General features: G+C 48.5%; 1 protein-coding gene across 10 annotated transcripts in view; it reads left to right on the top strand.

Annotated features, from left to right (window-relative positions):
- The window catches only part of HMBOX1 (homeobox containing 1), a 109,456-nt gene that overhangs the window by 12,776 nt on the left and 69,071 nt on the right, over positions 1-27,609 (top strand). Inside the window, exon 2 of one of the 10 annotated variants that reach the window (XM_060273166.1) lies at positions 14,952-15,048. The exons of the other annotated variants lie outside the window; for them this stretch is intronic. The gene's annotated coding sequence lies outside the window, so the exon portion shown is untranslated. The remainder of the gene's footprint in view (positions 1-14,951; positions 15,049-27,609) is intronic. 10 annotated transcript variants of the gene reach the window in all.

Below are 27,609 nucleotides of genomic sequence, written 5' to 3'. Positions count from 1 at the left end.
GTGTGTCTTCCAGATGTTTTTGGACTCATTCTGCGCTGCCAGGGGCTGATGGGGCTTGTAGTCCAATACACCTGTAGGGTGCCAGGTTGGGGGAGGCTGTTTGAAAAGGGAGCTGGTCTTCCTTTCGATGGGGATGAAAGATTCTTAGCCAAAGGCTTACCTGTCTGTAAGTTGAGTTAGTGTGATGTGGCCCTAAGAAACCCAGATATAGAATCCAGGCGCCAAATGTGTGATGCAGCAGCTAAAAAAGCCAATGCAATTCTGTGCTGCATCAATAGGAGTATAGCATCTAGATCAAGGGAAGTAATAGTACCACTGTATTCTGCTCTGGTCAGACCTCACCTGGAGTACTGTGTCCAGTTCTGGGCACCACAGTTCAAGAAGGATACTGACAAGCTGGAGCGTGTCCAGAGGAGGGCAACCAAAATGGTCAAAGGCCTGGAAACGATGCCTTATGAGGAACGGCTTAGGGAGCTGGGTATGTTTAGCCTGGAGAAGAGAAGGTTAAGGAGTGATATGATAGCCATGATCAAATACAGTATATAAAAGGATGTCATATAGAAGAGGGTGAAAGGTTGTTTTCTGCCGCTCCAGAGAAGCGGACATGGAGCAATAGATTCAAACTACAAGAAAGAGGATTCCACCTAAACATTAGGAAGAACTTCCTGACAGTAAGAGCTGTTCGGCAGTGGAATTGCTACCAAGGAGTGTGGTGGAGTCTCCTTCTTTGACAGTAAGAGCTGTTCCTGACAGAATTTGCTGCCAAGAAGTGTGGTGGAGTCTCCTTCTTTGGAGGTCTTTAAGTGGAGGCTTGACAGGCATATGTCAAGAATGCTTTGATGGTGTTTCCTGCTTGGCAGGGGGTTGGACTGGATGGCCCTTGTGGTCTCTTACAATTCTATGATTCTACGATTCTAGGTCTTTAAGCAGAGGCTTGACAGGCATATGTCAGGAATGTTTTGATGGTGTTTCCTGCTTGGCAGGGGGTTGGATTGGATGGCCCTTGTGGTCTCTTCCAACTCTATGATTCTATGAAATCTAGGTTAAGGCTGCCACAGCGACCTGTTTGCCAGGGGGTTGAATCAGATGACCCTTGGGGTCCCTTCCAACACTATGATTCTATGATCTCAGCTACATTGCTTGACTTATGACAATTCACTTGTCCCAGTATGCAAGGAGAAGCACGATCTGGAAATGGGAAGGGTATTAACTATGCACAAAGGCAGAGGTTTTGAAACTGGGGTAGTCTGTGGATTTCCACACAGGATTTTACTCTTGTAATGTGAGAGGGTTCCAGTGACTCCACTCGGCTTCCTGGTATCGATTCCGTCTCCTGCCATACAGGTCTTTGGAAATCATGATGGGAGCACAGTTTGAATCATAGCTGGGAGCTGCTGCTGACGCCGCTCATGAATTTCCCTTTGGCTCATTTGCCAGAGATAATTCTGACAAATTTGGGTGTCATTCCCTGGTCATGCTTGCTGGTTCTCGGTTTTGTCCACAGCCCACCCACTTTGTTACCTTCGTTGCATGCTGTGGATCCTGGTGGATGTCTATTTTTAGGACTTTGGTGGTCTGGAATAAGAGAGAGAATCATCCGTCTCTTCCCATTTATGAAGTATACAGGATTGCCTGAAGGAAGTTGTTACAGTGGAACGTAATCCGTTCTGGAAGGACGTTCGACTTCCGAAACGTTTGAATCCCGAGGCATGGCTTCCGATTGGCTGACAGCTAGGCTTTTTGCAGGTTGGAAGCCGTGTTGGACGTTTGGGTTCCAAGGAATGTTTGAAAACACTTCCTTCTGGGTTTTTGATGTTTGGGAGCCGAAACGTTTGGGAGCGGAGCGGTTTGAGAACCGAGGTTCCACTGTACTCGCTAAAGGCTATCAGGTACTGGGCTGTTCTTAATGTGAAGCGGTACCGGTTACCTTGTTGGGTAACTCAGAATTCATATATTACCAGTACTCGGGGACTGCAAGCAAAGAGCTCGCTGGCTAGTTCAAGGCAAGGCCAACCTATGACTTTCAGCCTTCCTTCACATTCCTTCTGCTCGGTTGCCCCTTAGCATTGCCCAGGTCACAATACTTCAGGGACAGTGGATGCCTCAGCTCGCTGAACTCCTCTCCTGTGCAATTCTGCCATCTCGGTCCTGCTAGGAGTCTAGGCTCAGGCTATACCTGGCAGTGCAATGTGCACTGGCTCCCTTACCCACAGTCCCTGGGGACCCAAATATTCCTTACTATTGTGTTCTCTTTTAGTTCCATTATTATTATTTTTTAAAGCACTGGGCCCGTTAACAGCCTTTGGTTCTCCATCTCTCTGTCTCCTTTATCTGATTGTCTAGCCACATTTTCTCTTTTGGCTTGCATCCCCTTCCTTCCTTCCTTCCACCTGTGAGCCTGGATAGCTCAGTTGGTGAGCATGGTGCTGATAATGGCAAGGTTGTGAGTTTGATCACTGTTTGGACAGCTGCATATTCCTGCATTGCAGGGGGTTGGACTAGATGATCCTCAGGGTCCCTTCCAACTCTACAATTCTATTTTCTTTCTTTCTTTCTTTCTTTTTCTCCCTCCCTCCCTCCCTATCCTCACTGCTCTGTCTCCCCTTCCCCTTTGTCTTAAGTCTCACTCTTATTTGCCTCCCATTGCCTCTCTTCACATTTCCTCCAGCCACCATGCTCTCCTGGGTTCCCTCTTCCTCTGCTTCCTTGCGTCATTTCGCGGGTCTCAGCCATCCCCACAAAGCTGCTCCGAAGGCCCATCACTTGGACTCATGTCAGGTTTAATCCCTGCAAGATCGACAAGTTCCCCTTCTCCCTCGGAAACGGGACTTCAGACATTCTGGCAAAAAAGAACCGAGAGTTGAGATGTTTGTGAACGTTCTGTGCTGTCGCCCCGATTCTGCTAATCCAGGCACGTCCAACAGGTAGATCGTGATCTACCAGTAGATCACTGAACGTCTGTAGTAGATCACTGGCTCTCCCCAAAGAAGCTCAACAACTATGGCTCAACATTTTTGCCCTGCAGCCCCATCAAAAAGGCACTTTCCTCCTCCCTAAAAAAAGCTCAACAACTTTGACCTAAACCCCTAAAAAAAGGGCCCTCCTCCCTAAAAAAAGCTCAACAACTATGACCTTAACCCCCAAGAAGGGTGTAGATCACTGTCAGTTTTTAACTCTGTGAGTAGATCACAGTCTCTTGGGAGTTGGCCACCCCTGTAGCTAATCAATGTTAGTGGCTGCAAGCACAAAGCAGCACAGATGGGAGAGGAAGTTCCTTGCTATTCTCAACCTCTGCTATTCTAGATTCGCTTCTGCTGGATGTGTAGTAGCAGGATTACGACAGTCAGTATCTCCCCTCTGCAGATCAGGAGCACTGGGTGTGTCTGCCTTCCTGTTGTGGTTGAGTTGTTGTTTTCCATGTGCCACATCTGGCAACATTCGGCTCTCCTATGAAAAACCTCTGGCGTTTAGCTGGGTATTAGGGAGAAAAACGGGTTCCTCGTTTCTTTCCGTAATCCTGCCTGTCGCCTGCAGTTTTCTCGAACTGGTTAATCTTTGAATCCGCTGCCTAGACCTTTATATCCAAGTGATGATTTCTGTACACAGTGTTGTTTTCTCGGTAGCGGTTTAAGCTTTCTCTCTCTCTCTCTGCCAGCGTTCCCGGATATTTGTAACTTAATGTACAACCGCAAATGCTTGGGTCGCAAAGCTGACCTCTGAGATTTCGAGCAGTGACAGTTTTCTATAAATACTTTCTTTTCTTTTTCTTTTTTCCTCGGAGCCTGTCGTGTTGCTGCAGTCCTCCTCTCCTCCATCCCTTCCCCGAACTTACTGCTTCAGGTTCTCTTCGAAGCTTCCCTGCTTTGTAAGATGGGATAGTGACTTCACTTCCAGGATGACAGTAAACCTCGAGCCAAGCGCTTGGCTTGTTAAGGCTGGCGTTGGACATCGGCGTTGCTGGGCGCTTGCCAAGGCCCGTTGCCAGACCCTTGAGAGCCTTGGCCGTGCTGCTCTTCTTGCTTGCTGTTGTGGCCTGTTCACTTATTCTCTCCAAATAAGTGAGGGGAAGGGTGGGTAACCTTCATGTGCCGTGTCCTCTTCCCCTGGAAAGGGGTGTAGATGGAGAGGGAAATCAGGGGGTAGCGGTATTCCATTAGTGGGGATTCTAGGAGTCCATCTACGGTACCCACATGCTCTCCAAGTCAAATACTGGCACATCTGAGATGCGAGAGGCCCCATCAGTATTGGCATTCCGCCGGCTCCTGAAGACTGACCTGTTCAGGCAAGCGTTCCCCTGAACTTGAATGTCTGATCTTACTGATTTAACTGCTTTTCAACTGCTTTTTCATGCTTTTCAACTGGCTTGATTTATTGTGTATTTTAGTCAAGGGTACTCACAGGCATATAGGTAAAAAAAGTCAAAGGACCCCTGGACGGTTAAGTCCAGTCAAGGGCAGCTATGGGGTGCGGCACTCATCTCGCTTTTCAGCCAGCATCTGTCCACAGACATTTGTTCACAGACAGTTTTCCGGGTCATGTGGCCAGCATGACTAAACCGCTTCTGGCGCAACGGGACACCGTGACGGAAGATAGAGTGCACAGAAACACCATTTACCTTCCCGCTGCAGCGGTACCTTTTTATCTACTCGCGCTGGTATGCTTTCAAACTGCTATGTTGGCAGGAGCTAGGACTGCTATGTTGGCAGGAGCTCACCCCGTCGTGCCGATCGAACTGCCGACCTTCTGATCAGCAAGCCCAAGAGGTCCAGTGGTTTAGATGATGACGCCACCCACACTTAACCAGACATATATAACTACCATGGCTAGCAGCCTTCGATAGCTGTGAATCTGTCTAACCCTCTTTAAAGCCACTAGTTGCACTTGAAAGGTCTCAAGTTCAGTCTCCGACATTTAGGGGTAGAAAAACCGAAGAGCTGGTTATAGGTGAGGTTCTTTCATGCTTGAAAGCCATGTTCAAATATATAAAAGGATGTCATATAGAGGAGGGAGAAAGGTTGTTTTCTGCTGCTCCAGGGAAGCGGACACGGAGCAATGGATTCAAACTACAAGAAAGCAGATTCCACCTAAACATTAGGAAGAACTTCCTGACAGTAAGAGCTGTTCGGCAGTGGAATTTGCTACCAAGGAGTGTGGTGGAGTCTCCTTCTTTGGAGGTCTTTAGGCAGTATGTCAAGAATGCTTTGATGGTGTTTCCTGCTTGGCAGGGGGTTGGACTGGATGGCCCTTGTGGTCTCTTCCAACTCTACGATTCTATGATTCTATGGGAGAGCTGGTGTGGTCTGACCTGGTGTCAGGCTACTTCCAATGTTCCCCCGCCTTCCCAGCAGAGGTTGTTCTCATAAATAAGAGCATGAGAGTCTTCTGGAACAGACCAGTGGCCCATCTAGTCCAGCATCCTGTTCTACAGAGGTGCCAACCACAAGCAGGATCCTAGCCCAAGAGCAACTCTCCCCTCCTGCGGTTTCCAGAAACTGGGATTCAGAAACATTGTGTTGTTGTGGAGGCAGAGCATCGCCACTGTGACAAGTAGTCGCCAATAGCCCTCTTCTCCATGAAATGACTCGTTGAGCCGCTAGCAACATCTGATTAAGCATGATATCTCTTAACCCTAATTTCCAATCTCCATTGGCAACTGTTTGGCACCAGCTTGGCTGCAGGAGTTGCCGGAAGGAGGCGTGCAAGGGCGCCATCTAACCGTCTTAGGGACTCTACTCTGAATCCGTGTAGGGTTCACTCTCCTTAGCCTTTTCTTCTCCCGAAGACATTCCACAAGGCAGCAGAGTTTTAGGATCAAAGTTTTCCAACTAGAGGGGTCACCTTCCTAGGTGGACAAACCACAGCAGTGGTTTAACTTTCTTTGTCTCTCAAGACCAGGCACCCCCAAACTTCAGCCCTCCAGATGTTTTGGACTACAATTCCCATCATCCCTGACTACTGGTCCTGTTAGCTAGGGATCATGGGAGTTGTAGGCCAAAACATCTGGAGGGCCGCAGTTTGGGGATGCGTGCTCAAGACAGACAGATGCCAGCAACAGCAGTTGGCTACTGGGAGCATTGTGCCCAGGCAGAGACCCAGAACGGTGCCATGTCTGACACCGGGGACCCAAAGCCCCTGTTGGTAGGGGAGGCTTCCCTTCTCAGTGCAACCGCTGAGTTTCCTGCCTCCTTTCTAGAATCATAGAGTTGTAAGAGACCACAGGGGCCATCCAGTCCAACCCCCTGCCAAGCAGGAAACACCATCAAAGCATTCTTGACATATGCCTGTCCTCCAAAGAAGGAGACTCCACCACACTCCTTGGTAGCAAATTCCACTGCCGAACAGCTCTTACTGTCAGGAAGTTCTTTCTCCCTCCTCCATATGACATCCTTTTATATATTTGAACATGGCTCTCATATCACCCCTTAACCAGGCTAAACATACCCAGCTCTAAATTTCCCCATCGTTTCTGCTCCTCCATCTCCCCTCCAGGAGTGCCTTATTGACTAAAATTGCTTCCATATGGCCGCAACGCAGGGCTTGATTACATTAGGGATGAGCTCTTTTCCTGTAACGTTGCTACAAGAAGGCTTGGTGCCGCTTCGCGTCCTTCACGAAACGCCCTGCGTGTTCAGAAGATGCACTTGGGGGGGGGGGCGTTGGCAGAGTGTTGGCAGTGTCTGTTCCTCAAAGGCGGAGAGCGTCCCAAACTGGAGATTATATCATGTCTTTGGGTCCTTCACTTTTCTATGCCAGGGGAGGGGAACCACTGTGGGCCCAGAGGCCAAATGTGGCCCACCAAGCCTCTCTATGCAGCCCGTGGGGTGCTCCCCACGCCCCCCCTCCCCAGCAACATCCCCTCCCCACCCACCAAATGCCACACTGCTCTGAGAGTTTTTGCCTGGCTGGGATTTGTCCTTGAGCTGCGATAATCCCACTCGCTTCCCTGTCTGGAGGACAGAGGGGTTTGTGTAGAACAGGGTGGCCCATGGCCTGGCGGAACAGCTCCGTCTTGCAGGCCAAGTGGAAAGATGTCAAATCCCGCAGGGCCCTGGTCTCTTGCGACAGAGAGTTCCACCAGACTGGAGCCAGGGCCGAAAAGGCCAGTTTAACCTTCTTGAGGCCAGGGACCTCCAAGATACTGTTTGTGGACTGTAAGGTCCTCCGCGGGGCATACCAGGAGAGGCAGTCCCGTAGGTACGAGGGTCCCAGGCCGTATCGGGCTTTAAAGGTGAAAACCAGCACCTTAAACCTGACCCTGTACTCCACCGGGAGCCAGTGTAGCTGGTGTAGCACTGGATGAATGTGATCCCACGGCACGGGCCCCTTAAGTAGCCTCGCCGTGGCATTCTGCACCCGCTGGAGTTTCTGGCTCAGCTTCATGGGCATCCCTGCGTAGAGTGAATTACAACAATCGAGCCTGGAGGTGACCATCGTATGGTATAAGCGAGGGGAGAGATCGAGCTCTTTCCACTTAGCAAACAGGCTTTCCCCCATAGATTCCTTTCTCATAACGTGGCGCTTTTTGTCCAAGGGGCAGATTGCGAACTTTGTAAGGTGGTGTGGTACATTTGCGTTAAAATGTCTGGCCTCGGCGTTAAGATTTGTGAACACACAATAATTACATTACCCGAGGTTACACTTCAGCTTTTCCCAGCTGTGGAGTTTACAGCCTCGCCATGCACGACTGCTGATCTGTTCCTCGACGTGTCTTTTATTATCTGTACTTGCCCCGGAGTTCCCTTGCTGGGTTAGACAGAGCAGGACGAGTGTGCTGGGTGTCCTCTCTCTCTCATACGTGCTGTGCGGCGTTTGGCAATTTTTACGAGAGACCTTCCTAACTACGAAAACGAGCTTGCCGGGTGGGGGGGGGGGGAGGGTTATGAACTCTCAGCTGGTCATCCTGGGATTGGATTCTAAACATTAACTAGGTTGTGAATCGGCTTTGGAGACGAGCGTGAAAAAAATCCAGGCACTGAGGAAATCTGACCTTTTCCCAATTCTGCAATATTTTTTGAGGTGCGGCAAGCGGAGCTGCACAGCGCTCCAACTTGTGCCAATAATAATAATAATAATAATAATAATAATGGTAAAGGGACCCCTGCCCATTAGGTCCAGTCGTGACCAACTCTGGGATTGTGGCGCTCATCTCGCGTTACTGGCCGAGGGAGCCGGCGTACAGCTTCCGGGTCATGTGGCCAGCATGACTAAGCCGCTTACCAGAGCGCTGCACGGAAATGCTGTTTACCTTCCCACCGGAGCAGTACCTATTTATCTACTTGCACTTTGATGTGCTTTCGAACTGCTAGGTTGGCAGGAGCAGGGACCGAGCAACCGCCGACCTTCTGATTGGCAAGCCCTAGGCTCAGTGGTTTAACCCACAGCGCCACCTGCGTATTATATATTACTATATATAATAATAAATAATAACAATATTTTTTAATTTATATCCTGCTCTCACCGGCCAAAGCCAGGCTCAGGGCGGCTAACAACAAGATTTGTCACAGATTTGTCTAAACCTGTCATTCCCAAACTTTTTGGGCCACTGTAAACTCATCCCCAGTGCCCACTACCAATACCCTATAAAAAGCAATATTCAGAATAGTGGTTTGCACAACCCACTAAATAATGACACGGTTCAATTCAAAACAGCAACAATTAATTGCACACTTACTCACAATCCAATTAAAACAAGTTAGTTTAATTAGTACAATGAAACAGGTGAACTTGATCCAGGGATAACAGCTTTTCAAAGCTTGATAGGCATTTGCACCTCTAGCACCCCCCTCCTCCTGCCTCCTTGTCTCTTAGCACCCCTTTAGGTAATCCCACCGCCCCCACAGGGGACCCTAAAGCCCACTTTGGGAACCACTGAGTTTCACCCCAGATCTCTTTCCTAGTGATGCACAATACTGAATTCGATTTTTGGCAGCTGACACACACTGGATTGATGCTTCCATTGAGCTCTCCACCATAATCTTGGTTCCCCTCTTTCGGCCAGGCCACCGTCAGCTTGGACCCTCGTCGGTATATTTTTATTTTATTAAAATCCTTTCTATCCCGACACGTCGTTGCAAAAAGCCATTCCAGAACCAGATGGCAATAAAAAATACATAAAACGGAAGCACAAGTGTCATAAAGAAGATGAGATACAAACCTCGGATTACCCAATCGGAAGAATTTTTTTGGTAGGAATTCTTATCCTGCCCTTCATACGTTCCCTGGGCAGGTTGAAGCAGTAGACGAGACGATTCTAAAAGTGGACAAAGACATTGCAGTGATTAAAAAAAAAATACATAAAACCATTCCAAATGGAAGAGAACATTATAAATTCGGCAAAAGAGGTCTATGTTCCCCAAACCAAAATACATTACATCTCAAAGGACAATGAAGATGCTTGGCTTACTCCTCTCTCTGTGTGTGTGTGGGTGGGGGAATTCCACAATTTAGCAGCTGCCCCAGGGAAGGCCCTTTCCACGGATAATTATTCCCAGCACTTCTCAGGTTGGTGGAATAAATAAGAGTGGTTCTCCCTGCAGATCTTAATGCCTGAAAAAGCCAGTAGGACCTTTGCTTCAAATTACTCTGAGTCCAGCATCTCCACCAGCCATATCTTGGAGGGGAGGGAGTTCCAAAGATGGGGCGGCACCACCAAGAAGGCTCTCCCTCATGGCACCACCAATTGAACCCTGGTAGCAGGTGCCTCTGCCAAGAGAGCCTCCCTAGCTGATTTTAAAACACAGGTTACCCTATAGAGGGCTGTCCTGCAGGTAAGGAGGTCCTAAATTAGTTACAGGTTTGCCTGCCTGGTCTAGAACCTTGAAACTGGCTCAGGAGCATATGGGCAACTCACGCAGATCTTTCAGGAACTGGTGATGTCTGTGAGGTTGGGGGTGTCCCCCCCCCCACCCAATGTGCATCACTTTATCCTACCTCAGGGGCACCCAGAGATGCTCACCGCACTCTTTGCGCCATGGATGATGCCCCCTCCTTTTTAGGCCACTGAAAGTGAAGCATAACCTAGAATCATAGAATCCTAGAGTTGGAAGAGACCACAAGGGCCATCCAGTCCAACCCCCTGCCGAGCAGGAAACACCATCAAAGCATTCCTGACAGATGCCTGTCAAGCCTCTGCTTAAAGACCTCCAAAGAAGGAGACTCCACCACACTCCTTGGTAGCAAATTCCACTGCCGAACAGCTCTTACTGTCAGGAAGCTCTTCCTAATGTTTAGGTGGAATCTTATTTCTTGTAGTTTGAATCCATTGCTCCGTGTCCGCTTCTCTGGAGCAGCAGAAAACAACCTTTCTCCCTCCTCTATATGACATCCTTTTATGTATTTGAACATGGCTATCATATCACCTGCTCATCCCGTTTCCCCGGGGGAGAACTTGATTGAGACAAAAGTTCACCCCCCCCTCCCAACCACCTCTCTTCCACCGTTCCTGACCCCCGGAGGCCACGGTGGTGATGTTTGACACGACATCATGGAAGAATGAAACAACTGCATATCTTTCCAGCCTCTTGCTTTCATCCGATTCTGGAACTTTAGCCAGCTGGGGTTGATGCTCAAGTTACTCATCCACTAAATTGTCCTAATGATCGAGCCTCTCAAGAAGCTGAACGGCTAGAGTCTCGCAGACAGCCCAGCACTTCTGGCCACCGATCAAAGCCGCCGTACGTGAGGCAGAAGGCACCTTTTGTAGGCGGGGTGTGCACAGAGGAAATGCTGCGCTGCCTGCCTGCCTGCCTTCTGTTTCTTGGACCATGCGGGTCTGTGTTCAAGTGGCGAGAGGGCCTGCAGTTTGGTTTTGTCGCGTGAAGTGAGACAGGATATGTTGGTGCTGCAACACAGCAAATCTGCAACACAGCAAAACAGCAACACAAACAGCAAAACTGCAACACAACAAAACTGCAACACAGCAAATCTTACAAGACAAATGCAAAAGAACCCCCAACTATTTCCCCAAAGCCTAAGGGAAGCGAGTGTGATCATTTTGCCACAGAACCCACACTGAAATTAATGTAAGAAAGAGCAGGAGAAGGGAATACCTGTCTGGAGTGTTGGTTCCTTGAGGGCATAGAGTCAAATGGAGAACCCTTGAAAAACCAGGGTTTTTGTACTGATTTTAGCCAGTGCATCTCAATGGGGAGGAGATGAATAGCCTTCTTATATTTCTTTGTTCTATTGCCTCTTCCTGCAAGTCCTTGCCTATTTCCTATTTCGTTTAATTTGCCGAGTTGGTTGTTGAAAGTGTGTGATCTTAGCGAGGAATGGCAAACCGGTTATCTTTCTTTGTCTCCCGAGTTCTAAGTTTATCTTACTATTGTCTGTATGGAACCCATTCTTCTACAGGAGGCAGATAATTGAATTTTCCTGGTAACCTGATTATTTGCAGTTACAGGTAGGTAGCCGTGTTGGTCTGAGTCGAAGCAAAATAAAAAAATTCCTTCAGTAGCACCTTAAAGACCAACTAAGTTTATATTTTGGTATGAGCTTTCGTGTGCATGCACACGAAAGCTCATACCAAAATATAAACTTAGTTGGTCTTTAAGGTGCTACTGATTATTTGCAGTCATCTTTACCTGTCTGAGGAGCTCAGGAGGTGTGATCAATGCCTCGCAGGACCCTTTTGAGACAAGAGCTAGAACAGGGTCAGTGAAGTTCATTTAGGGGTGTATTTTGATGCCAGCTGTGCTGTAGTCATGATCTACGATACTACCATGGGGGGAAAAATCAGATTGGCATGCACCATTGCAATGTCATACTTCTGCGTGCATGTTCCCTTATTTGCTGGAGTTGCATCAGGAGGAAGACCCTGGTTTTTATTTTATTTTAGTGGTACCGAAACTGCTGATTGAGAAAAGGAACTGCCAATGGGTGGTGAAACTTCTCCCTTCTTGCCTCCCCTCCCCCTGTATTTCGGGGTGAAAATTCAGTGCAATTTAATCTGGTGCATGATTCAACAGAAGTCACATATGGAGGGGATCTGAATTTAATGCCCCCTAAACCAATGAAGTTCCTTTGGTGGCTTTGAGCTAGTTGCTATCTCTACTTTAACCTAACCTACCTCATAGTGTGGTGGGGAAAAGTTCATGCATGTGTGCTTGAGCTCCTTGCAGGCATGGAAGAATAAACATGCATTTTTTATTTTAAAAAATGAATTGCATTTTCGTTCACTGCTTATAGAATTTGAAAACAAAACACTATCCTAAAAGCAGAGACACAATAGGTCTATACTGGTTTTCATTTTGTGAGAAACAGGAATCCAGTCATAAGAGAGTCCAATTTCCTGGGGTCAGGGAAAGGGTTGGGCAAAGGGAAGGCCATTCCAAAGTTCAGTGGCCAAAGCAGAAAACTCCCCATTTCGGGGTCTGTGGTTATTCTGGGGACACGGGTGGTGCTGAGGTCTAAACCACTGAGCCTCTTGGACTTGCCAGTCGGAAGGTCAGCGGTTCGAATCCCCGCGATGGGGTGAGCTCCCGTTGCTTTGTCCCAGCTGTTGCCAACCTAGCAGTTCGAAAGCACGCCAGTGCAAGTAGATAAATAGGTACCACTGCAGCAGAAAGGTAAATGGCGTTTCCATGCGCTCTGGCTTCTGTCAAGGTGTTCTGTTGCTCCAGAAGCGGTTTAGTCCTGTTGGCTAGGAGAATTGAAAAGCTGTCTGTGGACAAACGCCGGCTCTCTCGGCCTGAAAGCGAAATGAGCACTGCACCCCGTAGTCACCTTTGACCGGACTTAACCGTCCAGGGGTCCTTTACCTTTTTACCTTACTAACTTGGGGAGGGGTGTGTGTGATGCTGTGAGCAACACTTTCCCAGATTATTTAAGAATTGAACATGACAAAAGATGGAAGCCTCATTTGGTCCCCCCCAACCCCCCCCCAAGTAGTACTGTTGTCCCTTGTGGCGACAAGAGCAGACCAGCAATGGATACCTAGCTACTCTCAACAGCCAGAGGTGGGCCATCTCTGTGGGTCAAGTCTCTCCCTCTTCTGCCCTTGCTGCTGAGAGCCAGTGTGGTGTAGTGGTTAAGAGCGGTAGACTCGTAATCTGGGGAACCGGGTTCGCGTCTCCGCTCCTCCACATGCAGCTGCTGGGTGACCTTGGGCTAGTCACGCTTCTCTGAAGTCTCTCAGCCTCACTCACCTCACAGAGTGTTTGTTGGGGGGGAGGAAGGGAAAGGAGAATGTTAGCCGCTTTGAGACTCCTTCGGGGAGTGATAAAGCGGGATATCAAATCCAAACTCTTCTTCTTCTTCTTGCCTTGCCCCACCATGAAGAGAAGTTGGAAGTGTGCATACACGTGAAAGCTCATACCTATGACAAACTTAGTTGGTCTCTAAGGTGCTACTGGAAGGATTTTTAAATTTTGTTTTGACTACGTCAGACCAACACGGCTACCTACCTGTATGCTGAATGAGTCAGGGATGCCCAGTTTTGCTTCTATCACATGATTTTTACACGCAGGGTGCTGAATTCAGCTTTCCTTGAGCTTTCCGCGATTCTGGTGACCTTGACGTAGAATTGAGAGGATGTACTTATTTTCTTTTTGAGCAGAGAATACACAAGCCTGCTGTCTCATCATAACCTTCAGCCTGATTAATACATTGGGCCTTCTTTTTTAAAAAAATGCTTGCTTCTCTCCGTGATCTCCTCCTCAGCGGGAGCAAAAGGAGAGCCTTCCCTTTATGTCTCTCTCTCTCGCTCTCTGATACCGAGGATACCATCTTTGCAAAGTCCATATTGACGCTGGCAACATTCCCAGCTACTTAAGGTTTAAAATATTTTTTTAAAAAAACCAGGGCAGCAGAAAAGTGCCTTCGGTTGTTCTCCGACAAGATGTTTACTCCGTTTCAGAGCATCCTGCTTTTCGCCTGTCTGCTCAGGAAAGGATCCAGAAAGCAGCGTGCCTTTTCACAGTCATGCCGCCAAGGTTGCCGTCACCTGCCCTGGGCTCCCCAGGTGCATAAACTGCATGGCTTGACTTTCTCCTGCTAAGGAAAGGACCTTACGCATTACTTTGGCTGCTTCTTGACAGAGGACAGGAAACAGGAAGTGTTTGCTTCCTGCTTTTTTCCTCTCTTTTTTTAAGGAAAGAGAGAAAAGCCATTTCAGACGCACTTGATGCTAATGGGTACGTAAGACCGTTCTCTAGGTCAGTGGTTCCCAACAGGTGGTCCGGGGACCCCCATGGGTCCGCGAGCTATGCCAGAGGGGTCCTCAAGATGCTATTAGAATAAAAAATATATTAAATATATTTTGTATGATAACAGATTTTTTGTTTTGGCCGCTTCCTGCATGAGCAGAGTCTAGCGCAAAACTAGAATTAGATAGAGGCAGTAGTTCTGCTGTATGCCGTTAGGTGGCGCTTTACAAACACTACTGTTTTGCAAAGAGGCTTCGCGCGCATTCTACTAATGCTCACCTCCCCAAGATGCTTTGCGCGCGTCGGCTTCATTTGTGCGCTACTGCGCAGGTACCCTGTCTTCTCCATTCCCCTCCCTCCTCCCTGGCGCGCGCTGCCTCTTTGCAAAACATAGTGTTTGTAAACAAAGTGTTGTTTTTCGTGGAAGCTACAGTTTGCGTAGTTAAAAATGGACCGTTGGTTAAAAAGTGGTTCATCTCATTAAGAACTGAAAATTAAAACTAACTGTATACTGATGGAGTACTCTGTTGTAAGTGTAAAAAACGTATAAATATAAAATATAAAAAGACTCTTAATTTGGCTCTCACTTTTTAATTTTAGGATTAGGAATTAATGGGGGTCCTTGTCACAATAGCGGCTCGATGAGGGGTCCTCGAGAAAATTTTGTTGGGAACCCCTGCTCTAGGTCATCTGCCAACAAAGCGGCGAGGAGCCAAACAAACAGGATAACTTTAGAGACCTGTCACCAAAACGCATTTGGCTGGCTAGGTGAAATTCATATTCATTTCCGTCTTTTTCACCCAGCAGTCTCTCTGCCTGTTTGTTGCATGCCATGGCTTCTGACTTGCCACGATTCACGATCAAGGCCCCTGTATGGACTAACCCACAGTATATTCAGAAAAAGGTAGGCACAGGTGTTTAGGACCAGTCACTGGCAGCTCCTCAAATCTCTCTCTCTCTCTCTCTCTCTCTCTGTTTTTTAACGTTGCAGAGTTGGGATAAACCAGAGCAAATTTGGGCTGGTAATCAGGGCGAATAAAAATTGATTGAGTTTTTAATTTCAAATTGGGTCTTGATTTTTAATACTTATCACTTCCCCAAATTAAGGGTTAAATATAGCTGTTAAATCACCGTTTTAAATGTAAAAATATACTGACTCAATTACAGTTCATCAGACTTTAATGAGGGAGAAAGCCAGTTGGCTGTAGCCTTAAAAATTATTTTAAATTAAATAGTATAGCGTTGTGTAGGAGTTTTTTGGGGGGGGGGGGAGAAGGAGAAAAATAAAAGAAACTCCTACAATCTAAAAAAATTGCACACGAAAGCTCATACCAAAATAAAAACTTAGTTGATCTTTAAGGTGCTACTGAAGGAATTTTTTTATTTTGTTTTGACTCAGACCAACACGGCTACCTACCTGTTCCTACAATCTAGTCCAACTCTTCTACTTAAAACATCTGTCCTAAATCATTTCCAGAGCTGACTATTTGCGAGTGAAGGAAGTGTTGCTTCTCTTCCTTCTTTTTCATGTTGTGAGGAAATTGGGGTTGGCTTTTGCAGCCCAAAATTTTGCAGCCCAAGGAGGCGAGGAGCCCAGAACAGAAAGCATGCTACAGTTTTAAAACCCTTGGATAGCACCCTTCCCTTTCTCAGGCAGACCACCCCCCAAAAAAGGCACAGATACATCGCAAAATAGGTTGTGCATGTAAATAAGATCATGCTCAGAGTTTGTTTCTCCAGCTATTTACAAGTCTGTCGATCAAGATGTCTGACAAGTCTTGATCATTGCCCTTCCTGGAGAGCCAGTGTGGTGTAGTGGTTAAGAGCGGCAGACTCGTAATCTGGTGAACCCTCCGCTCCTCCACATGCAGCTGCTGGGTGACCTTGGGCTAGTCACACTTCTCTGAAGTCTCAGAACTCTCTCACCTCGCAGAGTGTTTGTTGTGGGGGAGGAAGGGAAAGGAGAATGTTAGCCTCTTTGAGACTCCTTCAGGTAGTGATAAAGCGGGATATCAAATCCAAACTCTTCTTCTTCTTCTTCTTCTTCTTCTTCTTCTTCTTCTTCTTCTTCTTCTTCTTCTTCTTCTTCTTCTTCTTCTTCTTCTTCCTCCTCCTCCTCCTCCTCCTCCTCCTCCTCCTGGCCTGTCCGAGGCATCCTTTGGAAATGGTGAAGAGTAGACCTTGTTTCCAGAATCCATTGTCCAGGACCTGTTTCATTCCTACACAGGCCCCTTCTCCTTTGACAGGCCAGCATGGCCATTCAACCCTAATCAGGGGTTTCCTGCTGTATGACTTGAGGGTGTCTCTGAGGTCAAACATCCCTGCTGTTTTGCTCTCTGCACTATTTCAGACACGCGGTTTATGCATTTACCTTGTGCACTTCTGAAACTGCATTTCATTTATGGTACCTTAGAATTCTGATAACATAGAGAAGCTTCTATGTTAGGCGAAGTGCTGTGGCTCAGTGCCTGAAACAGTGGATAACTGCTGCCCGTCAGTGCAGAAAATATTGAGGCGGATGGGCCAATTGGTCTGACTCAGTAGGCTTCCTATAGTCTCACCCCATCAGCTCTATATTAGGACTTTCCAGGTGTGCAGTCCCCGGTAGGCTAGAAAAACCAGATGTTTGCCAAGCCTTTGGGAGCTGGTGGTCTGCATTTGGTCTGGGACATTGCTGTAATTCTTGCATTGCGGGGGTGGGGTGGGGGTTGACTTATATGACCCTTGGGGGTCCCTCCGGACTCTATGATTCTACGATAAGCTGTGCAGGCCTTCCCCAACATCCTCCGAATCTAAAAATGGACCAGGAGGCAGCTTTGGGAAAACAAGACGTTTTCTAGTACAGTACGGCTCAATCTCTAATTGAAATCGATAGAAGATCTCCCAGCCATCTTTGTTCGGGCTGCTTTCTCCCTGTGACGGGTGTGAGCGTGTGTGCCTTTCTGTTCCCCTTCTTTCGATGAAAAGACCTACTCTTAAAGTGGTTAATTATTTACACCCTCAAAATAGCAGCGGCGGGAGCAGCTCTCTGGGACAGGGCGTGCCTGGAGCGGTTGCAGAGATCCCTTTTGCAGCTACGATTTCAAACCGTGGTCCTTTGCTTCTGCTCTTGGGAAATGCTCTCCAAATTTCCCCGGCCACCAGAGGAGCTTTCTTTGTAATCTGAGAAACTCTCTCTCTCTCTCTCTCTTTTTTTTTTTTTACATAAAAAGGTAAAAAGAGTCCAGCATCCGCTTCTTACAGTGGTGCCTGTGGGAAATTGCAAGCAGTATTTGAGCACCATTATTATTATACCGGCCTATACTCGTAGGTCTCAGGGCAGGTCACAACATAAAATTACAATATGAAAAACACAAAATTCATCTCCCCTCCTGCAGTTTCCAGCAAGTGGTACTCAGAAGCATTACTGCCACTGGGGTAGATCAGAGCCATCCCGGCTAATAGCCATTGTTGTAAACAAAATCTGCCCTTATTCCCTTATGGGGTACCCAAGAGCCCTTATAGAATCCTTTGTAGGTTCTCCGTCGGTAGGAGAAAATAACAGAGGCTAACCAGAGAATATTAAGAAGCAAAGCAGCCAGATCTTTATTAAAGCTAGATGCCAACAGTGCCCTTCAGCTCTCTATATTGGACAAACAGGCCAAACCCTACGCCAAAGGATAAATGGACATAAATCTGACATTAGGAATTACAAGACAGAGAAACCAGTAGGAGAACACTTCAGTCTCCCAGGACATTGTATACAAGCTCTCAAAATTTCAGAAATAGACTGGAAAGAGAAGTTGCTGAATTGCAACTTAATACCAAACCTATTACCAAACTTAAAACTTATTACCAAACTTAAAAAGGGACGCGGGTGGCGCTGTGGGTTAAACCACAGAGCCTAGGGCTTGCCGATCAGAAGGTCAGTGGTTTGAATCCCCTCGACGGGGTGAGCTCCCGTTGCTTGGTCCCAGCTCCTGCCCACCTAGCAGTTTGAAAGCACCTCAAAGTGCGAGTAGATAAATAGGTACCGCTACAGCGGGAAGGTAAACGGCGTTTCCATGTGCTGCTTTGTCCACATGACCTGGAAGCTGTACGCGGCTCCCTCGGCCAATAACACGAGATGAGCACCGCAACCCCAGTCGGTCACGACTGGACCTAATGGTCAGGGGCCCCTTTACCTTTACCTTTACCAAACTTAAAACCATGGAGAGACCTGGTCTGAATGGAGACATTGGATTCTTATCTCATGAAACATGATAAAGCCATTTTGAGCCATCTCACCCCTTGCTTTTTCCTGTAAGACCAATTGCAGTCGTTAACATCCTCACCAGGTTTACCACACCTATCAGCCAATCACCCATTCCCACTACCCTTCTGAGTAATACCCCTCCTCACCCTCTCACTATACATAAGGGTCTGGGGACTTCTGTTTCAGTGTATCTGAAGAAGTGTGCATGCACACGAAAGCTCATACCAATGACAAACTTAGTTGGTCTCTAAGGTGCTATTGGAAGGAATTTATTATTATTATTATTATTATTATTATTATTATTATTAAAGCTGTTGCAACAGGTTGCTCGTGCTCACACACACACACACACACTCACACACACACACACGCAGGAGAGAGGAGGAGGACCCCAGGACAAAGGTGTGCAAGCCCTTATATAGACTTTTGAGCTGCCCCCCTGCAGCCCAAGACCACCCCTCCATACATCATACATACATCACAGAAGGGGCAGACTACAACAGAAATCTGAGTGCGTTAAAATACATTAAAATGTCACACATTAAAAACTTCCCTGAACAGGGCTGCCTTCAGATGTCTTCTAAATGTCAGGTAGTTATTTATCTCTTTGACATCTGCTGGGAGGGTGTTCCACAGGGCGGGTGCCACTACCGAGAAGGCCCTCTGTCTGGTTCCCTGCAACCTCACTTCTCACAATGATTGAACCGCCAGAAGGCCCTCAGCGCTGGATCTCAGTGTCCGGACAGAACGATGGGGGTGGAGACACTCCTTCAGGTATACTGGACCGAGCCATTTAGGGCTTTAAAGGTCAACACCAACACATTGAATTGTTGACTTTTGAATAAACATTTTCAAATCTTTTTTAAACAGATGTTCTTCTTGTTCTCTTATTCTGTATGTTAAGTCTGCAAGCTTTGCATATTCCATCCGTTTAAGCTGCCATTCTTCTATAGTTGGGACCTCTCTCATTTTCCATTTTTGGACTAATGAAACATGGGCCACAGTAGCGGCATACACAAATAACAATTTTTGACACTTGGGGATTGGAAGTCCTTTGACTGTGCCTCATGGTCCCTCCCAACTCTGCAATTCTACAATTCTTTAATGGGGGGGGTCAGACACTTTGTAGGTACCAGGGGGTTTGGGCTAGATGATCCTTTAGGGTCCCTTCCAACTCTACAATTGCACGATTCTATGGTTCTGTGATTCTAAGGGGGATGCAAAGTAGGGCCAGTGAGGTGGGCAGCCTGGAGAGAGTCCTGGGGGCCAGGGAGTGATGCCTCGGGGGTGGGCACATTTGGCCCTCAGGCCTGACGTTCCCCAGCCCTGGTTTAAATTGTGGCCTGCAATGGCTCGGTGCATCTGGCTGCTAACCAGAAGGTTGGTGGTTCGAGGCCACCCAGGGATGGCTGCGGGCAGGCTTCCTGCATCGCAGGGGGTTGGATTGGATGACCCTCGGGGCTCTCTCCCAACTCCACAGTTCTATGATTCTGCCTCTGATTTTAAAGCAACAAAGGCATGCGCTTTTTGGAAGGCTTTGACAACCCAGCGCAAAGCGGCCATATGCTGTCAGGAAGGAACTGAGCTCCACCTGCAAAAGAAGAGGTGGCAGAAGCTTCCTTTAAGCTTTTTGCCAGGCCCCAAAACAAGCCCTGGAGGTTTTGGGGTCTGCATCTCTTTGGAGAAGCTCTTGCAACAGATGCCGGGTCCCGCTATATCCCCTGCGCTGATGCTGCGAGCAAGGGCTGGTTATCGCTCCCCTTCCATGAGGGCATCCTCACCGGGGACCCGGAGAGGAAGGCTATGCCCAGGGGGCGCCGGAAAGGCAGGGGGAAATTCTGCACGAGCATTAGAACTCTAGATTTTAATGGAGTACTTAGTGCTAATTTATGGGTGTATCAGTGGCACTGACTGGAAATCGCGTTGACTCTTGCGCAGTGGTAAACAACTGTTAGAGAGGCCTCTTATTAATTTCGGCTGCGCGTTAGCAGGAAATGGCGTGTTTTTCTTTCTCACATGTTGGGCGAGATCCTACGCAATAAAAAGGAGACGCTCCATTTCCCACTAATATAGGCAAAATAGCTTCTTTGGCTTCCAGATAGCTGAGATAGAGGCCATTAAAGGCTAGGAAGAGGATTCAGTCAATTTCCGGGCCGCTGTCTGCTTCCCCAGTGTTCGTTCATGGGCCTTTTTCGGTCTTGTTTCCACATTAGTTTGTGCTTCCTACTTTTTCTCTCTCTCTTCCAAATCGCAAAATAAATGCTTTGTTCCAGTTGATGCACTTCGAAATGGATTCGTGGCACATTTGGGCTAAGCCTAGCTCTGTGCCGTCTGTGCTTTACCTGTCTGTAACCGATAGAATCAGAATCGCAGAGCTGCAAGGGGTCCAAGGGTCATCTAGTCCAACCCCCTACAATGCAGGAATCTCAACTAAAGCATTGTTATAAGTAAAACTGCTCCCTTTCCCTTATGGAGTATTCCGGAGCCCGTATAGAGTCCTTAAGTGGGTTCCCTATCGGTAGGAGAAAACAGAGGCCAACCAGGGTATATTGAGAAGCAAAGCGGCTAGTAAGCCTGATCTTTATTCAAGGAATTGTTGCAACAGGGTCCCCGCGGCCCACTGCCCACACCCTCCCCAGGAAGGGAGGAGAGCTCTGAACAATGGTGCGCAAGCTCTTATATAGACTTTTGAAATTGTCCGCCCGTAGCCCAAGACTACCCCCCAAAAACATCATACATACATCACAGAAGGAGGCGGTCTACAGCAGAAATCCTGCCTGCCAGGATACCTGATAATGGTCTCTGACTGCATTACCTGGGCAGCCTGGCCATTCTTTTGTGATGGTCAATACTCTACCGTGTTTCCCCTATTTTAAGACGTAGTCATTTTATAAGACGTAGCAGGATTTTTACACTTTTGCGGAATTAAGCCATACCCCGAAAATAAGCCATACCCCGAGCCAGCGGAACCCAGCATGCCGGCCGCGGCAGGAAAAGGAGGGCTGCTGGGTTGGTGCCCGGAACCGGCTACTGCTGCTGCTGCAGCAGCGCCACTTAGAATGAGACCGCCGAGCGCCCCAGCAGCGGGACCGACAATGTGCCCAGCAACACAGCACGGAGCGCCCCAAGCCACAACAGCAGGAGGAGGAGGATTCAAAGGGCTGGGTCCCGGAGACTCAGGGCGCTCCGCGCACCGCCTCCTCTTTCTCCCGCGGCTCAGCACCTGGAACTGGTTGCTGCTGTTGCTGCTGCTGAAGCGCCGTGCAGCTCTCTATCCGTCCTCGCCCTCAACTGCTAATTTCTCCCTCACACACGGGCGGGGGGGGGGGAGAAACAGGAGGAGGCACAAGCACCGTGCGCTCGGCCCTCTTTCGGTGCTCGCACAGAGGAGGCATGAACACGCACGCAAGAAAGGATGGGTGGGGGGAGGAGGAGAGCGGTGTTTGTGACACGCTCGCGAAAGAATGGCTGAGCGGCCGTGCGCACGGAACGGTGTCTCTCCCTCTGTGTGTGTGTGTGTGTGAGAGAGAAAAGGCGGGGAGCGAGGAAAGGAGACAACTGGGGCGGGGAAGAGGAGGAGGAGGCTTTCCGCAAGGCGGAGGACTGAGAGGCGCTACCAAACAGGAAGCGCTGCCACCGAGCCAGGAGCTGCTCCGCGCTTCCCTCGGCAAAAAAGGCGCGACCTGCAGCTGTCACAAAAGCCTCCCCGAGCCCAGCTGACTGGCGGCTGTCAGAGCGCAGACAAGGAAAAGCCTGGCGAACCGCTGACAAGCGGGTTCAAGCCGCTTGTCAATGGACTCAACAAAGGAGGGGGAGGGAGTGGAAGCCTCCGCACACAACAGTACCCCTCCAAAGGCGCCACAAGCCAGCCCTAAAACTGGACACGTGGCCTGAGGCGCGCGAAAACGGCACCCTGCCGCCCAAATACCGGTAGCTGGTGGCGGTTAGAGCGCTCCCGCTCAGAGCGCTAGCCTAGAGCACGGAAAACATGGCAAAAGCTTAAAATTAGCCCGGCCACTAAAGCGCTCCCGCTCCCAGCGCAAGCAAACGGAGCGTTCTGGACTGCTCCCCCTTCAAGCAGCTAAAAAGCCGCTCAACGAAGCCTATGCAACCGAAAAAATTACCCCCCCCAAGGCGCACCCCCCAGCAGGGAACACGCAGTGAAGGTACGGCACTAGGAGGATGAGGGGGTGGGAGTGGGGGTGGGGAAGGGTTAGGGTGGGACAGGGCGGGGATAAGAAGGGATTAGGAAATCAAGGAAACACAAGGGAAACGACGATCCAGCAAGCCTCCTCCTCCGGCTCCCAGAGGCTCGGGGCGCTCCGCGCGCGCTGCTGGGCGACAACCCGGCAAGCCGCCTCCTTGTGTTGTAAGAAGACTAGACTCAGCAGCAGAATAGAAATAAATGCAAAACTGCTTGAACACACCAAATATTTTCCTTATTTTGTGTATCACTTTGCATCTTACTTAAGACACCCACCGAAAATAAGCCACCCTGTGGTTTTTTTGAGGAAAAAAGTTATAAGACGGTGTCTTAAAAAAGGGGAAACACGGTAGTTCCTGAATCCAGGTCACAGGCTCACCCTATTCATACACAAATACACCCTTAAGACAGGATTTGCAAGCAAAAAGACAATGGGAAGGCTTTCCCCATTTGCCTCCCTGCAGAGGAATATTTGAGGTCACTGGGAGAGTCAAAATGGCTCTGGAATTGCTCTCCCATACTATTTGAGACACATGGTCCATATATTTAGATATGGTGTGCATTTATAGATATTTATTCTATATTTGAGACCTTAAAATTCTTATAACACTATCCTTGACAGGTTACAGGTAGGTAGCCGTGTTGGTCTGGATCGAAGTAAAATAAAAAAATTCCTTCAGTAGCACCTTAAAGACCAACTAAGTTTTTATTTTGGTATGAGCTTTCGTGTGCATGCACACTTCTTCAGATACCTGAAGAAGTATCTGAAGAAGTGTGCATGCACACGAAAGCTCATACCAAAATAAAAACTTAGTTGGTCTTTAAGGTGCTACTGAAGGAATTTTTTTATTTTACTATCCTTGACAGATGGCCACCCAACTTCTGCTTAACCTATAGCAGTGTTTCTCAACCTTTTTTGGGCCACGGCACACTTGTTCTATGAAAAAAAATCCCGCGGCACACCAACTCTGTGCCGCCCTATATTTAGTTTAGTTTGGAGGGGAGACGTAAAGCATGCCACTGAAGAACTGCTGCGCGGTAGCCAGGCGGACCCACCAGGGGCTCTCACCTGGGTTGGGGGGTGGCGAGGGGCCCTCTCCTCCCTATCTTTCCCTTTTTCCCTCACCTGGGGGGGGCCTCCCTCCTTTTCCTCTTCTCCTGGTGCGGCTGGGGTGGTGGCGGCTGCGGCGACGAGGCAGGGCCGTCGCGTGGTGGGAGGTCCCGGGCTTCAGAGCTCTTCCTGGCCGCAGGCGGGCTCGCTGGGGGGCTTTAGCGGCTCCCTGCTTGATCCGCCGGGCGATTCCGACGCCCACGCGGCTGCCGCGGAGCCCAGGGGTCCGTCGATCCTCCAGCCGGGCGCTTTCGGTGTCGCTCCGGTGGGGTCGCGGGGGAGGCCTCCAGCGGCTCCCCGGTCGATCCTCCGGGCTCACTTGGCGCCCGCGTACCGGCGGCGGCGGTTCCGGCGGTCCGGAGGCTAGGCTGGCGGCACGGGCACGCTGGTCGCTCTCAGGAGCTTCGCACTGCCGTGCCGCGTGCCATCTTGCCTCGCCGGAAGTCCGGCAGCAATGCAAAGCGCCCTTTTCCTCGCCGTACGTCGCGGCACACCAGCCGGTGTCTCGCGGCACACTACTGTGCTGCAGAACACCGGTTGAGAAACGCTGACCTATAGACCCCTGTTGGGACACAGCAATGATTTCATCAAGGAAGGTACTAAAATTTCCAGCCGTGGCCCCAATTGAAGTTCCTAGTCGGAGAGGCCGACCCCTGCTTTATATATTCTTTGTTCTGGTTTTAATATCTTTTGTCCTGCCTTGGGACATCTGGGTCATGGCCGCGCTGGAAACATCTGACATGAACCGCTTTCTGCAAGCAAGGGATCTGGCCTGCTTTGAGGGGGTGGAGGAGCTGGGGGAGCTGAAAGTGGGGGGCGTTGATGATCCGTGGGGGGAAACGAGCCCTTTTCAACCTGAGAGTAAATGCAGTGCAGTGGTTATAGTGGCGAATTAGGACCTGGGAGATCAGAGTTCAGATCCCCACTCGGCCATGAAGCTCACTGGGTGACTTTGGGCCAGTCCTATTCTCTTCACCTACCTTACAAGGTTGTTGCAGCGATTAACTGAGGTCTGGTGTGTGTGTGTGTGTGTGTGTGTGTGTGTGTGTGTGTGTGTATGTGTCAGAGAGAGAGAGAGAGAGAGAGAGAGAGAGAGAGAGAGAGAGAGAGAGAACCATTTATGCAACTTTGAGCTCCCCAGGTGGCGCTGTGGGTTAAACCACAGAGTCTAGGGCTTTCAGATCAGAAGGTCGGCGGTTCAAATCCCTGCAACGGGGTGAGCTCTCTTTGCTCGGTCCCAGCTCCTGCCCACCTAGCAGTTCGAAAGCACATCAAAGTGCAAGTAGATAAATAGGGACCGCTCCGGCGGGAAGGTAAACGGCGTTTCCGTGCGCTGCTCTGGTTCGCCAGAAGCAGCTTTATCATGCTGGCCACATGACCCGGGAGCTGTCTGCGGACAAACGCCAGCTCCCTCGGCCTATAGAACGAGATGAGCGCCGCAGCCCCAGAGTTGGACACGACTGGACCTGATGGTCAGGGGCCCCTTTACCTTTACCTTGATGAGGGGGTACAAAAGCAATTGGTGGTGGTAATGATGATGATAAAAATAGAAACTCAGTAAATGCCCTGTCCCCTAAATCCATTCTCAGCAGAACCCCCCCTCCACCCACAAGGGATGGGTGCATCTGAATAGCCTGCTTTATTAATATAGGGAGCAATTTCTCAATCTAAATCTCCTAGCCCAGAATTTAATTTTAATTTTGCTTCCCAGTATCGATTGGTGACTCATATCATATGGAAAAGGCTGCATTTGTGTTGGAACCCTCTGAGGTTCTGCGAGTGACCAGTCTCTCTCTCTCTCTTTCTATCTGAATCACAATTTGGGTACATTTCTGTTGGAACGGTGGAATAAGAATGTCTTGTCCCCAGGGATCAACTCTTTTTGGCAGTAGATTTGGTTTCTCACCAAGAATATGTAGAACTTTTTTTTTTTTTTTTGCCAGTAGGCGTGGTTATGTGTTTTAGGTAAATTGCTTGATGGAGACTAGAATTCAGATAAAGATACTTTCCTTTAAAATCTTTGCTTTAAACTATTATTAATTATTATTTTAAAAAAACCCATTAACATGTGGCACATCATTTTTACAATACAAATGTAGGCAGAGAACAATCTTAGTTAATTTCATAAATACAAATGTGTCTTATTCTCAGCAGATTGGTCAATAGAGACCCATAGATCCCCCTGATCTCCCTGTCTCTTACCCCACTGAATGAAAGAATGCCCATTCTCAAAACGCAGATCTGTTATAGTCTTCTCTCTCTTTTTAGGGGGAGGGAGAACTCCTTATTTATTTATAGAAGCATTTCTGTACTTCATGGCATAAAATATCTGGTCGGTGCAAAAAAGATAAAAGTATTAAAAACCATTAAAAACAATGCAAGTGATCATTAATGTTCCGGAATAAATAAAGAAATTTGAAGTAGCTGCGAAGGGCTGTGTTAGCGTGAAAAGGTCTTCAATAGGTGACTGAAAGTCGAAAAACTGAGGATGCCTGATGGATTTCTGCTGAAAGGGTCTTCCACACAGCATGGGACTATTGCCCCTAGATAGATGCCTAACTGAATATTTCTTTTAGTCAAACTGTATTTCTGGCTGCAAAATTGGAAAAAAACCCAAACATGGTCAGACAAATAAGAATTGCGAATTGCAGTAGTACCGGTACTTCGGGTTACAGATGCTTCAGGTTACAAACGCTTCAGGTTACAGACTCTGCTAACTCAGAAATAGTACCTCGGGTTAAGAACTTTGCTTCAGGATGAGAACAGAAATTGTGTGGCGGTGGCGCAGCGGCAGTGGGAGGCCCCATTAGCTAAAGTGGTACCTCAGATTAAGAACAGTTTCAGGTTAAGAACAGACCTCCAGGACGAATTAAGTTCATGAATTAAGAGAACAAGTGTCACAGACGGCCTGTTTATTACTCATTCATCCTGATTTATTTGCAGGGAGACTGGTGGGCCACTCTCTGGGGCACCCTTTGCCATCTCTGTGTCCTCCAGATATTTTGGACTGAAACTCAGTTCTAGCCAGCTCTATGGACTCCCTCGGGACTCTCCTTTCTCTGAGGTTTCTAAGCAGAGGTTGGATGGCCATCACTCATTATGCTTTAGTTGAGATTCCTGCATTGCAGGGGGGGGTTGGACTAGATGACTCTTGTGGGTCCCTTCTGGATCTACAGTTCCATGTTTCTATGAGATTCTAGGAGCACAGCTGAGCTAGCTGGGGCTTATGGAACTTGTGCTTCAAAATGTCTTCAGGGCACTGTATAAGTTTTGCCTGGCGACCAACTTGCCAAGGTCAGTGCCAGAGTTCAGCTGACTTGGGCAAATGCCCGGAAATGTGAACCTTGTGCAAGGCCCACTGCCCTGACCCCACCACTGTGTTTTCGGTTTCTGCTGCACTCTTGGGGAGAAATATTAAAGCAGCACGGGTGACTCTTACAATGCTTTGATGTTTCCAGGAGCCCAGTGCAAAGCGAGGAAGCTCGCGGTTTTGCACAAGTCTTCTGTGAAGATGACAGGCTTGTTTTTGTTAATGAAGTAATCTGGGCAGGCTGAATGTCCAGAGGAGGGAATAACTGGAAAACAGACGGGACCTGGCCAACTTGCTCTTATGGTGGCTAGGGCTGGGTGTTATATCAATTTGTTGTTGTTGTTTAGTCGTTTATTCGTGTCTGACTCTTCGTGATCCCATGGACCATAGCACGCCAGGCACTCCTGTCTTGCACTGCCTCCCGCAGTTTGGTCAAACTCATGTTCGTAGCTTCGAGAACACTGTCCAACCATCTCATTCTCTGTCGTCCCCTTCTCCTTGTGCCCTCCATCTTTCCCAACATCAGGGTCTTTTCCAGGGAGTCTTCTCTTCTCATGAGGTGGCCAAAGTATTGGAGCCTCAGCTTCAGGATCTGTCCTTCCAGGG

This window comes from Zootoca vivipara, chromosome 3 (assembly GCF_963506605.1).
Source record: "Zootoca vivipara chromosome 3, rZooViv1.1, whole genome shotgun sequence".
In the NCBI taxonomy this organism is placed as follows: domain Eukaryota; kingdom Metazoa; phylum Chordata; class Lepidosauria; order Squamata; family Lacertidae; genus Zootoca; species Zootoca vivipara.
This window is presented reverse-complemented; position numbering and strand designations above follow the sequence as displayed.